General features: G+C 44.9%; 1 protein-coding gene across 1 annotated transcript in view; it reads left to right on the forward strand.

Moving 5' to 3' along the window:
• BLTP3B (bridge-like lipid transfer protein family member 3B) overlaps positions 1-17045 on the forward strand; it is an 86361-nt gene that overhangs the window by 6917 nt on the left and 62399 nt on the right. The gene's annotated exons all lie outside the window — the stretch shown is intronic.

Here is a 17045-nt window from a genome sequence, read left to right on the forward strand (position 1 = left end):
CGGCGCCTGACCTGACTGAGCCACTACCCCGGCCTCTAGGGCCACGGCGCCTGACCTGACTGAGCCCCTACCCCGGCCTCTAGGGCCACGGCGCCTGACCTGACTGAGCCCCTACCCCGGCCTCTAGGGCCACGGCGCCTGACCTGACTGAGCCCCTACCCCGGCCTCTAGGGCCACGGCGCCTGACCTGACTGAGCCCCTACCCCGGCCTCTAGGGCCACGGCGCCTGACCTGACTGAGCCCCTACCCCGGCCTCTAGGGCCACGGCGCCTGACCTGACTGAGCCCCTACCCCGGCCTCTAGGGCCACGGCGCCTGACCTGACTGAGCCCCTACCCCGGCCTCTAGGGCCACGGCGCCTGACCTGACTGAGCCCCTACCCCGGCCTCTAGGGCCACGGCGCCTGACCTGACTGAGCCCCTACCCCGGCCTCTAGGGCCACGGCGCCTGACCTGACTGAGCCCCTACCCCGGCCTCTAGGGCCACGGCGCCTGACCTGACTGAGCCCCTACCCCGGCCTCTAGGGCCACGGCGCCTGACCTGACTGAGCCCCTACCCCAGCCTCTAGGGCCACGGCGCCTGACCTGACTGAGCCCCTACCTCGGCATCTGACTTGGCCTGACTTGGCCTGACTTGACACAGCCCTTTCCCCTACCCCAACCTCTAGGGTCACTGAGCCCTGATGAGCCTCTCTATATGCCTAACAACGATAGTTGAAGATCATGTATAAATTAAAATCCATAACATGCCAAATCCTTTACAGTTTTATTTGTGAAATGGCTTTCACCCTGGCCTTTAAACCTTCTGGTAGCGAGGCGGATGTCTCACCTCCAGGACTCAGGCACCTGTCTGACCTCACAAAATTCTTTAACTTAGGCACCATCTAATCATAATTTAGAGACTGGGAAAGATCTGAAAAATGTTAACGATTGTAAAAGTTGTAAATGCCGAACACTGGACCCCAAAACTACTAGTCCACTTTAAGGGGGTTTCTCGAGGTTTTACAAAATTGGCCATAAGGTAGGAAGTGTTTTATGTAATGAAGAAATAAAGATGATTTACTGCTGTAATTTCTTGTGGTTCTCGGTGACACCAGAAGTGATGTCTTGTTCATCAGTCACCTGACCCAATTAAGCCTATCTCCTCCCGCATGTATATCACATGACTGCTGATGCCAGTGATTGACTGTGTGGGGAAGGTGACTTGACGGACAGACTTGACTGGAAGTAGGAGGGGACGGTTTTTGCACTATAGACGGAGATTGGCAATGACAGAAGGGTAACAGCTGGGAAAGATAGAAAAGGGAATGCAGTACCTAGAATTGACCACAAGATGGCAGGGGGAGTGTAGTTCAGGACTTGACATCAGCTTAGGGCTTAAGAAATCGCTTAGTCATGGGGGGCGGGAAGATAGGAACCCCAGAGGGAAATTCCCAGTGAGAGAGGGGATAAATAGGACAGGTTAGGGCTCCAGGCGAGGCTAGTCCGGGGAGGAGCTCAGGAGGAGAAGACTCAGGACAGAAGACTGAGACCGGAGGAAGAGTTCGACCAGGGGACTGACAGGAAAAGACAGTCAGGGGGGTGGCCCTGACACGACGGACCGCAGGACAAGCGAGGCCCCGGGGGTACCGATTGGACGACGACCTCGGGCAGGTGAAGCGCTGGCGGTAGACTGGTCTAGGACAGCCCCAGCGAAAGATCCGCGAGGGACGTCACTTCGACAGAAGGAAGGTGTAGGTACCCGGGCCTGGAAACGGAGAACTGTAAAGGAACTGCGGTGCATGGCTATGGTCGTCAGGAGGACGGCCAATAAACCCGGATCTGTTACAACTGAAATCTGCCTCCGTCTTGTCTTTGCATCGCCTGGTGTCTGGGTGTGGTAAGCAGTGGACCACCCCCCAATCTGGCCCCTACCACAACTGCAGCAGTCGGGAGATTGATGGATGGGACATCATCACTGCAAGATCAGCAGGGACTAAAGGGCCTGTCACACTAAGCGATATCGCTATAACTTGTGACGTTATAGCGATATTGCTAGCAATATCACTGTGTGTGATACTTACCTACAACCCGCTCCCCCGCTGGTTATCGCTGATCACGCGAGAACAGGCTGGACCGTTTGTCGTCGTCAGCTTCCTGCGGCGCTTCCTGCTGTGACGACGAGCGACGCGTGGAGCCGGGCGGGAGGACGCAGGATCACCTCGTCTGACAGGTAAGTAGCGACCCCCGTCCCCAGCGATGTCGCTAGTGAGATCTGCCTGTGTGGCAGCTCACTAGCGACCACTTAGCGATGCACCAACGATCCTGACCGCATCATATCGCTGGTCAGGATCGCTGGTACATCGCTAAGTGTGACAGTACCTTAATAGTGCGGCAGGTGATTCAAGGTCTAAGTACGGTAACTGTTATTTCTTTATTCTCGAACATTCCCTAAATTCGGGCCAATTTTGTAAAATCCCAGGGGAAAAAAAAATCTTGAGACCAGAGAAGGGTCGAACTGAAAAATATTGGTATCTCCTTTATCGAAAAGATCCTGGTGAACACTATTCGGCATGATGGACTATTTTGTGATGAATGTCCTTTGGAGAGGTTGCCCCAATTAGGTAGTCTTTTCTCTAAAGGATGCAGTTGGGACAGTTCCTTTACAGTGAAGGCCCAATTATCATTTTTTTAACGTATTCTATGCGTTGATAAGTGACCTCCATTGTTGACATCTTGAAAAAACCAAAGATCTAGGACTTCCACCCAGGGCTTTGGAGTCGTGGAGTCGGAACCCATTTTGGGGGAGTTGGAGTCGTAGTCGATGTCATGGAAATTGAGGAGTTGGAGTCGGAGGTTTGGCCTACCGACTCCACAGCCCTGGTATGAGGGAGTCTGAGTCATGGAGTTGGAGTTGGTGTCATGGAAATTGAGGCGTCAGAGTTGAAGTCGGAGGTCTGGCTTACTGACTCCACAGCCCTGCCTCCACCAATTTGGAATGAAGGAGCTGGAGTTTACGTGTCATATTTGTAGATCTTCTGATAATGAAGTTGTTTTGATGGTTTTTTTCCATTGCTTTCAATGATTAAAAGAAAAAAAATGTTGGACCCAAAATTACAATTATCCATCATTTCTCCATTTAAAATAAGGGAATAAAAAAAAAAAACATGGTCAGTCCAATTTGTCAAAATATAACATTATTTAACCCATAAGTTAAATTAAATAGCTCATAAATAAATTAAAAAAGCAAAATCTTAAAATTGCCTTTTTTTTTTTTTTTTTTTGGGCACGGCATATCCCACTTTAATTACAATAATGACCAATCAAAATATCTTATGTATTCCAAAATGGTACCATTTAAAAACTACAGCTTGCCACGCAAACAAAAAAAAAACAAAAAAAACAACAAGCCCACACACCGCTCGATCAACACAAAAATAAAAACGAAATTCGAAATTAGCAACTGGAACCAAATGTCCTTGTTATACAAACTTCAGAATTATTTTATGCCTCTAAAATAATAATAATAAAAAGTATGTTTTGTAAATGTAAAAAAAAAAAAAAACCTGACAAAATTGCTGTTTTTTTTTTTTTTTTTTTTTTTTTATTTTACCATTTTACCGAACTTGGTATTTTTCCCTGTTTTTTAGCACATTATATGATAAATGAAGGATGTCATTCAAGCCTACAACTCGTCCCGCAAAGAAACGAGCCCTCGTACGCCTGGGAAAAATATGATAGCCATGGTTTGAGGGGGAAAAATGAGAATGATAAAAAATGAAAAATTTCTGCATCAAGGGGTTAAATTTAAGGCATAAAGTTGTCCTGCACCAGAATTACAAGGGCGGAAGAATTTGCAATTTGTTGAAGATGGTTCATTATGTATAATTATGAGTTGGAGCATAATATAATCATTCTATAAACTGTGTGGGTTTCTCTAGTGACCTTTGGTCGGGTTGCTTGGTGTCATATTCAGGGCAGGAGCAGTACTGGAATCACTGCGCTGTTTATTCGACTGGTATAAATCTGTATTTTCCAGTGTTAAATTGACCTTTGGAGTTATGTAAATTTTACTACATTTCTCGGTGTGAACCACTATATCTAACTAATCTGTAGCTTTACATTAAAAAAAAAGCCCACAAGGCTGGTTACATGCTTTAAAAAAAATAAAAAATAAAAATATATATTTATGCTATTAAGATGGCCATACAGCTGTTGCCGAAAGCTATTCCTCCCGACCCTCATTTACGTGCATATTCGGTTTTGCTGTGTCCCCATGCAAGGCAGCAGCAGGGCTTAAATTGAACCTGTCATGTCCTCAAACACTATTTACTTGCAAATATAGGGTTAATCTGCAGCTTATTAGCGTGGCAGCTGGGAGAAAATGAACTTTATTGTTCCCGAGAGCCGCCAGCTTTCAGTCAGAGGCGTGGCCAGAGCGGCTGCAGTCACTGCTCAGTACACAGTGAGTGGTGGCTGTAAGCACTCCCTTAGTACATTGACGGATCCGAAGTGAGCACACCTATGCAGAACAGGTTGTCAATCAACGTGCCAGGGTGTGCTTACAACCACCGCTTGCTGTGTACTGAGCGGTGACTGTAGCCACTCTGGGCACGCCTCTATGACTGAAAGCTGGCGGCTCCGCAAAGGCATAAAGTTAATTTCCTCCCGGTAGCCGCTCTTTAGGTAGGGCATTGTAATGCGGTTAAGTTGGTGGGAGCAAGGGTTCCAGGCGCACTCAGGCCCTAAAGCCTAGGGGGGAGATCGAAAGTTCCTTTTTTGCCTGTGTAAGAAGACCATTGCTATTAAAAGTGGTAATTGGGGGCCCTTGTGGATATTTTGTATTGGGACCCATGAGCTAGATGTTAATGGGGTATTCCCCATCTCCATGATCCTATCCCAATATGTAGCAGTAGGTGTAATAATAATAGCAAATATTTCCACATGTGCGTGTATTGCAGGACCTTAGATATCTATGGTTATGACCCCTGATATAGTGACAGCTAGTTGCTACTGGTCGTAACCATAGATATCTAAGGTCCTGCAGTACCTGCACATGGGGGGAAAAAAACATAGCGAATCAGAAGAACTATACTACTTTTCTAATTGAAGGTATTTGCTAATATTCTGATTACTACACCTGCTACATATTGGGATAGGATCTTGGAGATGTGACGACCACTTAGCAAAGAATCTGAAGGTGGGCGGGGGTTTTGGAGAAGGGTACGGGTGGATGAAGGCTTCAAATGGGGGACACAAAATGCCACAGCTCTGTTGGGGACTACATGGACATAGGCAGAAGGGGCAGCAATGGCCATATTGCTGAATACTACCTTAATTATTGCTTGTTTCTTTTCCTTAACAGACTTGTGGCATTCATTGAATTCTCTATACCAAATTTTTCAAAAAGTCGCACATGGCTGACAATTTTTTTGAGCAAAATATAAAAAAAAAAACAAAAAAAAAAAAACGCCCTTTTTTTGAGTCTTTTTGACTTTTTTTGCAACTTATTCTTTAAAGTTTCACATGTAACATTTGCACAAAAAAGTTCACACATACGGGGGCAGCTGGAGTACAATTGCACAGAAATTTAGCTACTTTTTTTTTTTTGTTTGTTTGTTTTAGACAGATGCATCTGATAAATCAGCCAAAAACACCAAACCTTGTCCACAGTGATGAGCATAAACCCCCCCGGTGATTTCATATAAAACAGAACTAAAAAAAAGGAACAAATTAAAAGAAGACTTACGTGCAAAAGGGTAAAAACACCAAAAACAAGACAAAGGTACAAATGCAGTAATAAGTCAGACCGTTATGGATTATTTTTTTCATTCTGATGAAATTTCAAAGGACACCACTGATTGCATATAGAGTAAATTGTGGTTACGTCGCTGAAGCCTCAAAAACAGGAAGATTTTTTTTTTTTTCTAGAAAATGAAAACAGAAGCAGCCACTCATTCATGAATAAAGATGACGTACCGCCCAAACGTTTTTTTTTTTTTTTTCAAATTGGCCATCTGTATTAAGTACAAATGGACAAACACAGCTGAAATATTTTATTAAAGGGGATTTGTCAACCCTCTCCTTCCTCAAACTGCATATTTTTTAAAGCTAAATTCATCAACACCTTTTTTATCTTCTATTTGTTGCTGCATTCCTGAGAAATCAGTATTTTAATTTACATGTAAATGAGGCATTAAGTGCTCTGGGTGTGAACGAGCACTTCCTGAGCCTCTGCCTCCTGAGGTTATTTCTTAGTCCAGCACTAGACTCTTTTTAGCTTGATTGATACCTCACTGTCTATGTGACATCAGGTGGCAGGCAAGGAAATCACACCGTGAGCTGTCAAGCTAAAGATCCTCCTGGTGTTGGGCGAGGAGACAACTTCAAGAGCCAGAGCTTTGGGAAGTGCTCCTTCACCCCCAGATCACTTAATGCCTCATTTTCATATAGATTAAAATCTTGATTTATTGACAATGCAGCAACAGATAGTAGATATAAAGACGTTACTGTATTTAGCATTCCAAGCAACGGCATGCCCATATATGCAATTTGGGGGAGTTCATTCAATTTTAGAAGGGTGTCTAAGATCAAAAAGAGTAAATATTTATCTTTTTGGACAGCACCAAGCCGGCGTAAAGAGACTTATAGGCCATGCAATGCTCCTGGGGAAATGTAAATATGCAAATAACCTAAGAGGATTTGAACTAGCAATCCTAAAACTCAATATCGACCCTTTATCAAGCCTTTCCATATGACTTAGGATAAAAAGCCAAAGCAAGCACTCAATGTGCAAACACTTGTTTTGGGGTGTTTGCCACTCATCAGTGCAATTGAACATGAAGTGGAAGTTAGAGATCAGCTGCAGCCCGTAGTTCCTCTTCATGTTCAATTCATACGAAGGCGGGTACAGTGACACTAGCACTGATTAGGTGCCGGGGTCACGGGTTACAACAGCCACACAAGAGCTCCAGGAACGCGAGTGGCAATAACGCTGAAATGGCACGGGAAGTGAATTTAAGGAGCATTGCATGGCCTATGTCTTCGTACTCAGGCTTTCTACTATCCAAAATGAGAAACTATGCCCCTTAAACCCCAGTCAGAGGCTTTTCACAAAGCCAAATCTTACCTCTTGCTTTGCACTGGTTAGGGATAAACACCCCAAAACATGTGTCTGCAAGTGGAGTGTCTGGTTTGGCTTCTTATCCCATGTCATGTGGAAGACTTGTTACATGGTCGACACTGACTTTTAGGATTGCTACATCCCATAGGTGACTCAAGGGTTCATGTCGTCGTCTTCTCTAAAAAGGCCATTTGCATCTAGGATCAAATAAAACCTGGCTGCTTTCTTTAATAAAATGACGCCTTTGTCAGTGGGTTGTGTCTGGTATTGTAGATCAGTTCCATCAATTAGAATGAGCTAAACTGCAGTACCGCACACAACCTGTGACAAGAGGCGGCGCTGTTTTTATTCCCGTACATTCCCTTTTAATATTCTGAACTTTATGATTAGCAATGGTCTCCTCCCTGAATAGATTTCCGGATATACGGTACCTTACAGGTCAATGCGTCTATTCTGTTTCAGTACATTTTCAGTTCGAGAATTTTGGGGTGTGAACTTTAGATGCCATTGGTATCTATGTGAGGTGAAATAGATTTTTAGACTCCTGACTACTGTGTGTTCTAGTTTTATTGCAAAACCTCTTTGTTCTTATCCAATGAGATTGGAAAACATGAAAATCTGTTTTATTGGGGTTTTTTGTAAGCCCTGTCACTTTTGTGGCCTGCTTTGGTAGACCGTTGTTTCTAAACTGAAGGGGAGAAGATACAGATTAGATATGATAAAAAAACATTATGACAGTGAGGGTGATCAATGAGTGGAACAGGCTGCCACGAGAGGTGGTGAGTTCTCCTTCAATGGAAGTCTTCTAAGAGAGGCTGGACAGACATCTGTCTGGGATGATTTAGTGAATCCTGCTTTGAGGAGGGGGTTGGCCATGATGACCCTCGAGGTCCCTTCCAACTCTAACATTCTATGAACTCCACTCCTCAAGGCCACAAGCTATGTTTTCACAATTTCCTTAGTATGTCAATTCTTTCAACGCTGTTTTGCGCATTTAAATGGAAAAAATAGCAAAAAAAGTGCATATTGTGTATAGTATTTTTCTAGCCACCAATATGGTTTTAGCAACAGAAAAAAAATGCTGCAAAAAAACTCAGCGTGTGAACATGCTCAACCCACAGTCCATCCTGGAACACGCGCTGTTGGGCCGGGTTGACATAATTTCAACCCCATTCTGTCCTGGGAAAACCCAGGACAGCGACAAGTTTGATGGTGCCACTTTCATGATGTGAATTATTATATTAAATTAGGTCTTGCCCATACCAGGAATCATATTTATAACCTATACACAGGATCGGCAATTAAGGCTTAATCACTGGGACCCTTCCACCACGACCCATGTTTACAAACCGTCCCAATTTTCCTAGGACATTTCCGGGAACTGGACTGCAGAAGGTACGGGGTTTAGTATAACTGTTTGGGGTCCTTGTTGAAGATTACTGGGAGCAAGACTCAAATGATTCTTGAAATTAGCCTTCTACGTGTTGGTAGATATGTGGTGATCACTAGATCTGAGATTCATTGGTCCTTAGTCCCCTGGTCATGATCATCAACAAAACTCTAAACGGAGAACTGGTGAGGAGGAAGAACTTCTAAGGTCCCAACAAATGGATCCTGATCAATAGTCTACTGATGGAATATCCTAATTATGCTGCATAAGTCCATCAGGAAGGTGTTACCCTCTAGTCCAAAGCTCTATGGTCATATTTTTGTCCTTTGTTCCAGAAAACACACATGAGTGTTATGATTGAGTCACCGTAGGAGGCAAAAACAGAAATGCTAGCTAAGTCCAGAAAACCAGAGAGGTTGGCAGCTATCGGATTGCAGACCCCTGATCCTATCCACAACTAACAGTAGCCGTGGGGGGTTCCTACGATGCCCTAGACCCCTCGATCACAGCCGGAGAATTAAATAGGCCTAAAGAAAGAAAGGGGAAATCTAAACTGCCCCAGAGCAGACCCCAAAGCAATAGGCAGCCCCAACATATAATGACGGTGAAGCAAGATGAAAACACTAACACAGACAGACTGAGCAAAGACGGGGCCCAAGCTAACTAGATAGGAAAGGACAGGAAGGCTGCTGCCTGCAATCCGTGAAAAACCCTATGAAAATAAGAGCCAACAGACTGACAGTGAAAAAGGCCCTGAAGACGCTAGGCTTCAAAAAAGCTATGTCAGTACTCAGGAATATTCTGAAGACAGAGCAACCGGAAAAAGAAGATTCAGCTCACCCCAGCAGGGAAAGGCAGAATCCAGAAAAGCAAGGAAAACAAAAACAAAACACAATTGCTAACAGGCAAAGCAGAAAACTTTGCTTTAGAGGAGCAGGAATCAGACTGGTGTCCTAGAAGTCCACAGAGAAATCACCCGCAGGGCAGAAGGGCGTCGGTAGCCTTATATCCAGTCCGTGACTCCACTCAGCCAGTCATCCTCATCAGGCTCAGGTGCCTGATAATCAGGCTCATTACCTTCCTTTACCAGAATAGGGAGTTCACCAGACCTCAGTGACGAAGGAGATAATGAACTCACAACACATGAGGTTGAGGGCCAAATCTCCTTCCCTTTTTTAAATTTCTTTTTTCTCACCATTCTCAAGTGGAGCTTACAATCTAATCGCCATGTCTATAACCCTCCATAATTTACAACAAGCCCCCTCATCAGGTTGAGTTTGGGGGAAGAATCCGAGGTGCCTGGAGGAAACCCATAAAACCACGTGGAGAACATATAAACTCCTTGTAAATGGTTTACTCGAATCCAGGTAGATAGTTCTTAAGGTTGTCACTATCATCACTATGGTGCAACTTCGTGGGCCACCAGATCACATTCCGAGTCGGACAACCCAATGCATGGCAAAAATTATGGCCTCTTTTGTACATCCATTTTTCATGGGCTTCCTCAATCCCATGTTTTTCATAGAGTACATACCCTACCCATTATCTTCTATGGTCAAGGGTGTGTTGGTCACAAGGTGCACAGCAACATTACTAGGATGCAAATCCAGCTGAAGGCTACAGAAGGGCAGAGAGCCAACCTCTTCCTTCTCTGATGTAGAGGACATCAGTGACCAATCTCAAGCGCCACAAGAACATCACTGCGTTTTGCCGTCTTGGTCGTCTGAAGGAAGCCGTCCTAAAGGACTAATGTTGATGTAACGACGCTTTCTACCTTGTTTAATCCTACAATATTGTTGTTCTCAGGAAGTGGCTGATGCGGTGATTTTCGTTTATTTTCTTTGTATCTCAGCTTTTTTTATGTTTTAGAGCCTGAGTTGCAAAAAGTTTTATAAATCCCATCTGAACTTCTTCAGCCTTGCATTGTTTTTTTTTTTAATTAGCTGTGCTTTCTTAACTTAAGTCTCTGCATAGATAATGTGGATGATGACTTGTGCTTTGGACTCAGCCTTTCTGTGTGTGAGCAGTTTTCATTGTGTAAAGCTTGGCAAAAAAACAAAACAAAAAAATGAGTGGCCGTGCAGCTTCGATCAGCCATTTTGATGGGTTCATGGTGAAATTGTTCCTCTTTGTGCAAGGTATCTTCTGTGTATTAATCAAAGATGTAGGGTGTGAATGTCTTTAAAGGATGGTGTGCGCTGGTACCGTGACTCGTGAATTTGAATGGGCTGAGCTTCAGAACTGGACATGGCCACAAATGTATAAGCATTAAAGGGATTGTCCAGGCTTGGCTCTGTGTGGATACTTGCTGTCATGCACCTGCCAATACCAGAGAATCCTGACAGCATGCACACTGCACACTGTAAGGATTCACAAGTCTGCAATTACATAGTGACTGCAAGCTTGTGTAGGGTTCTAGCAGGTTCTCAGGATGCAGTGACGAGACACGGGACAGGGTATGTCTTGTATAATGAACTTTTATAAATTGAAGCCACTAGGGCTATAGTGAACAGCCAAAACGGGGGAACAAGCAATCTGTCCTCGCAGGGACTCAATGAACTAAACGGTACTTTTTGTGTAACTGCGAGTAACCCGGCAAGTCCGGGTGACGGAAGCCAGACTATGGCCAAACTATAACACTTATTTTCTAGAGTCCACTTATGCTTCCATGCGTCACTCAGGATTGCAGATGCGGCCGCTTAGAGGTCGTTGATGCGGCTACCTTGACGCCTCGATCTTCCGGGAAGGTTTGGGCTCGTCGGGCCCTGAAGAAACGGTGCCGGTGGGGCGCAACAGGCCCTGAAGAAGCGGTGCCGGTGGGGCGAAACAGGCCCTGAAGAAGCGGTGCCGGTGGGGCGCAACAGGCCCTGAAGAAGCGGTGCCGGTGGGGCGCAACAGGCCCTGAAGAAGCGGTGCCGGTGGGGCGCAACAGGCCCTGAAGAAACGGTGCCGGTGGGGCGCAACAGGCCCTGAAGAAACGGTGCCGGTGGGGCGCAACAGGCCCTGAAGAAACTGTGCCGGTGGGGCGCAACAGGCCCTGAAGAAACGGTGCCGGTGGGGCGCAACAGGCCCTGAAGAAACGGTGCTGATGGGGCACGGTAATGACGCAGTCTCTCAATATAACCGTTCACCAACCTCTGCTCAGGGTCCCTTAGCAAACTGGACGAGGGCCTCTACTACCGCCCGTAGCGAGGTGGTGCCCCCTGGAGCCGGTGATGACAGGGCCGCAGCTGTGGGAGAAGGCAGGGGGGCAGTGTCCTGACCGCTGTAGAGGAATGGTCTATCGTCGCAGCGGTCACCTGAGGTAGCCGCCTTGTCACAACAGGGTGGAAAGCAGCGGGAGTGGCTGTATGGGACCATATGCGGGAAGCGGCCGCCGGTGCAAGTCTCTCACGTGTCACTAGTCAGTGAGTCTGCAGCTTTCCTTTCACAGGCCCCTGTCGGTCTCTCCACAACACACCGTCTGCTCCCTCGGTCCTCTCTGTCTCACACGGCTTCCTGTCTGTTGTCCTGCTCTCTGTCAACTGCCACTCCAGCGCGCCTCCTGCTCTTTTTACCCTTGCCCTGCCCCCTGTTTCCCTAACAACTTCAGTCAAGTCTTTCCTTTTACTGTCCTCCCAGTATCGTTCCCTCAGGAACCCTGATGGCGGTCCCCTGGGTACCTGTCCTTTCACTGTCTGGGAGTCCTCCTCCCCACACTTGGACCCCCCAGCATGCACATCCCCTTTAATATATCAATTACTTTAGTGAAGCGGCATCTAAATCAGGCCTCCACTATGAATGTGTTTTGTTTTTCTTTTGATCCTGCGCCTCTCCGTTCCTGAGGTACGGCCCCTTATAAATCAATTTTTTTTAGCCAACTGGGCATGGACCTCTAAAGGTGTTTCATAGAGAGGAGCTGAAACCACGCCCACAAGGATCACCAGACTAGATTTAGGAAGAAGGGGCCATATCTCAGGAAAGGAGAGGAGCAGGAACTAAAGGAAAGTGTCGTCAGATTCGGGAGAACGGCGGCATTTACACCTAATAAAAATTTATGGCAAGTGACAGGCCTTCTTTAAACAAGGCAAGCTTTTCTTTTGGAATTTGTTACAATCTCTAACCTCCATTAAAGGCTGGAGCTAAGAAACACTTCCTTCATGGCTATTTAAAGGGGTTTTCTAAGCTTTTTTTTTTTTTTTTTTTTTTTTTTTTTTTTTTTTTTAATTTGTCCATGAGTAGGGATAGATTAAAATAAAGGAATAAGCGTTATTTATCCCATGAATTCCCCATCACTCCTCTGATTTTGCTCTAGTGGTCTCTGCTGGTTTTGGAAGCTTTGACAGTCACTTAACTGCTAGAGTAAATGAAAGGCATGTGACTTCTCAGGGGTAAGTGATTGGTTACATTGGTCAGTTGACCGCTGCAGCTAACTGATATCCTCACATCTCGAGGTCATCAATTTTAGCGAGCCCCAGAGAGGCTGCACTTACGATATGGAGCGAGATAAATGTCAAATAATGCGTTTATTTTAGATCATTGCCTACTTTTATGAAAAAAAAATTCAAAAAATCTTGCCAAACAACTTTAACAAACTTTTTTCAGTATTACTTTCCTTTGTGGCATATTGTTTGCAGCAGTCGGACTATTCATGACCTGCAAAATTGTCATGTCATTTCATTTTTAAATGAGGAAGAGAAAGCTAAAAGTACAAAGTTTATCTTTTTTCTTTTTCAACGTGTCTCCAAAAAAATGTCTCTTTGGCTGCCTTGTGTATGTTTGACCTGCAGACTGGAAAGTGACAGGTTGAAGTGACCCAGAAAATCAAAGACTTACCGTTAAGTGTTCCGTGTCGGCAGATCTAAAGGGATGAATGAGAAGATGTGGAAAGTGCATCATTGTGTAAGACCTCGTTCAGACAGCTGAAACGTTGGCACGCTTTAAGTTCTATATCTCGGCTGCAATACCCAAAGCTCTTAGTTGTTTGTTTGTTTGTTTGTTTGTTTTTTTTAGATGTTTGGTGGTCTTGGTTAAATTCCGCAGAACATCGTAACGGGTATTGGGTATTACAACGGCACTTGGGAAGGTAAAATGTGCCAGCGTCCTAATGTGGGCTACCTAGGACTGTACTCCATCAGAATCCATGCAACCCATAGGTAATATCGAGAGGAGAAAGATGGCAATGTTGTGTAACTGAAAATCACTTCTGGTCCTGACCGTTCTCCATTCTGTTTGGGTTTGTGTTTATTCCTGTATTTTTGACGATAGGGGGCAGTGTTGTAGTTTTTGGCAATGGTGGTATAAATACTATACAGCCATTGGGCAAAAGCTGAATGAGCTTCATATAGGCTGTCCTAGTCTCGGTGTACAGTGCAAGCTTCAGGGAATGGCATCCTGCGTTGTGGCCATCTTGTTGTGTCGGACTTGGTTAGAGGGGGAAAAACTTGTGAAGTCGTACTGAGGTAATAATTTGTAATATGGACAGGTCTGCAACTGTTTAATATACTTCGAGTTTCAAGTCTTCACTGTTTTGAAAATCTTTTTGCTTTCAATGAATGGGAAAATTCTTGGCTAAATACTCAGTCATGTGCCACATTGGAGCCATATGGAAGTAGTAAGGGCCCTGTGCAGGACATACAGTACTATACGTCTAGGCTCCTTCTATTAAAAGGGTATATTGATTACCTAGATTACAGATATGCCATCAATAAGTTTTACGGATAATCTGTCAGAAGCCTCTCGAACAGCCAAATCAGATCTCTTGCTTTGCACTGATGAGGGGCAAATGCCCTGAAACCTGTTTCTGGTTTGGCTTTTATCATGAATCATGTGTCAAGGCTCGCAAAAGGGAGTCTGTCAGTAGGTTTTTCTATGTAATCTGAGGAAAGCATGAAGTAAGGGATGAGATTGACACAACCCTAAAATCTCTTATTATGCTGTGTTATGTTGTTTCCATACAATGAATGTTTTATTACTAGGAGATTGGTTGCAGTGCCTCGCATATATATGGCTTCTTGGTTGGTCTTGGGTCAGTCTGATGGCAGACCAGTGTCCCACCTTTGCTTCCTCTACATTTAGCAAGTTCTATGGGTATTCAGGTGTTGGGCCCAGAATTGGGTTTGGTACGACTGCTAGTAGTTAGGCTTCATGTCATGGCAGCTTGCAGGATCGGGTCTTTGGAAAGCCAAATCCTGGTATGATAAGGACGGGGGGGGGGGGGGGGGGTGCTGTTTTGGGAGGGTCATCTCCCTCCTTTGGCAAATGGTTAGGAATACTCGAGGTCACCAATGGGTTAAGGTCTCAGAGGGAAAATGTGGCACCATTCAGCAGGAAGGCCCCAGAATTGGCGCGTTGCGGTTGGGGGCAAAAGAGGAGCAGCTGCCGGTGCCAGGTTTTAAGTGTTGACTTCCAAAGACCCTTTTCTCATATTCAGGTCAATTTTTGATAATGTTATTTAATAAAGGCTGCTGAGGCAATTTCATCCAAGTCACAGAGTTTGTCATTATTGATTGGGTGGTAGATTGGACTTAACCTCACCCTTCCCATATAATTTCCTTATTTGGGTGGTTAAGAGGGGCACGGATCAGCCGCTCCTCACTCAAGGCATCTATTGAGCTCATCAACAAAATTGGCCTTCTGGTTTGACCTCCTTCCCGAGACCTCAATGGGCCCCAGGGCAGCTGAATCGGTATGTCTGCCCCCTATGTGTGAATACGCCCTTGAGGGCCAAATCGATTTGTGCATCCTTCTTTGAGAAGGAGAGGGTTGGTGTATTCATGCGAAACCCAAATTGCATGCAATCTTGACTTCTTGGCCCACGTTGGCTTGTTCAAGGTTATGAGGAAGGAATCGGTTTATGGCAATAATTACAGTAGACTTCTTCTTTCTGCCCCGTAGTAAACCAGTGACTCAGAGGACATCATCTATTTTCAGTTTTGATTTCAGAACGTCTTTTGTCTAAATGAATAGATATGAATACTCTAATTAAAGTGTCTACTTGATGAACCAGTTCCTGTGGCTTATTATAGAGGCATTCACACTTATTTTTGGAAATTTGCTACCTATAATGTCTTTATAATGACTTTCTTTATTACGAAATGACTTATATAAAAGTGATCGCTTCTGCCAAACTTGCGGTAAAGTGACGGAAACTTCTTTCCAGACAAGCACACTCCGGTCTGACTGCATACCCAGCCACCTCATTCTTTCAATGTAGAATTAATTTTAAGTTTCGACACAGGTATTCTGATTTTAAAATGGCTTTGTCTGCCTTCAGCAGGAACCTCTCCCCTCTGCTCTAGGGGAGAGGTTCCTGCTGCAGGCAGACAAAACAATGATTTTTCAACTCACACTAAAGATATACGGTATTTTTTTAAATAGATTTAATTGTAGTATGAGAAAAATGGAATAAAAGAAAAGGGAGAGATTAAAGGGGTTTATCCCTGTAAACAGTGAATGGAGCAATGGACATGCTTCCTTGCTATCTCTCTATCTAAGAGACTTTGAACCCATTTTTCTCATGTTTGGTGGCGGTTCCAGCTGGCGGGCCACCATTGATTGTTTATCACGCTATATTTATTTGGGATTGTTGATTTAAAAATAGTTGAGCAAAAAAATTTTGCTGAATCCTGGTCCAACAGCTTCGTTCAGAGTCCGTGACCTCTGGACCCAGAGCACATTGAATATCCTACTACCGGCTGCATACCCGGCGCCTTTTCTGATCATTAGGTCCCACAAAATCTTTACATTGTGAGGACTTACTAAGGAAAAGAAACACCAGGTATGCCACAGTTTGCAGCGCTCTGGCTGGTGGCCACAGACTACTGAAAAGGCCGTTGAACCACAGTCTTAACGAGTCTTTTTGCTTAACACTAGTGATTTAAAGGGTGTTCCCACTGAAAAAATTTTTAACACCGTTGTACCCCCTCCATTGTAAAGTCTGATCTTAGTTTGGCCTATCTCTTTATGTTAAAAATCACAAAACAATCACTGACCTCAGGGAGACCAGTCAAAGAAAACACTGCGGCAGCCGGCAAAGGCGCTCAATCAGTGAAATCCTAGGTGCATTGCTCCCTGGGAAATACGAATATGCAAATAAAGTCTGTGGAGCCTCATTTAAGAGTCTCAAACACTGGACTAGCCAGATCTTTCTCCAGGGAAGGACCCAGCCAAGGGGTGGCTCCTTTCGGAAACCACCATTACCACCATATTAAGTGACCCTTTAAGTCAATATCCAGCTCTTTACGAGTTTACAGATATGACAAGGGAAAGACCAAGGCCAGGAATCCATCCACAGACAGCTCCCACCTAGCCAGAATCCTACTAAACACTGATGAGGGGCAACACCCCGAAACAGCTGTCTGTGGATGGATACCTGGCCTTGGTCTTTCCCTTGTCATATCTATAAACTCGTAAACCGCTGGATATTAACTTAAGGGCCACTTAATATGGTGGTAATGGTGGTTTCCGAAAGGAGCCACCCCTTGGCTGTGTCCTTCCCTGGAGGAAGATCTGGCTAGTCCCGTGTTTGAGACTCTTAAATGAGGCTCCACGGACTTTATTTGCATTTATGTTAA

Source organism: Dendrobates tinctorius, unplaced genomic scaffold (genome assembly GCF_039654945.1).
Source record: "Dendrobates tinctorius isolate UK_male_01 unplaced genomic scaffold, ASM3965494v1 ptg000020l, whole genome shotgun sequence".
NCBI lineage: Eukaryota > Metazoa > Chordata > Amphibia > Anura > Dendrobatidae > Dendrobates > Dendrobates tinctorius.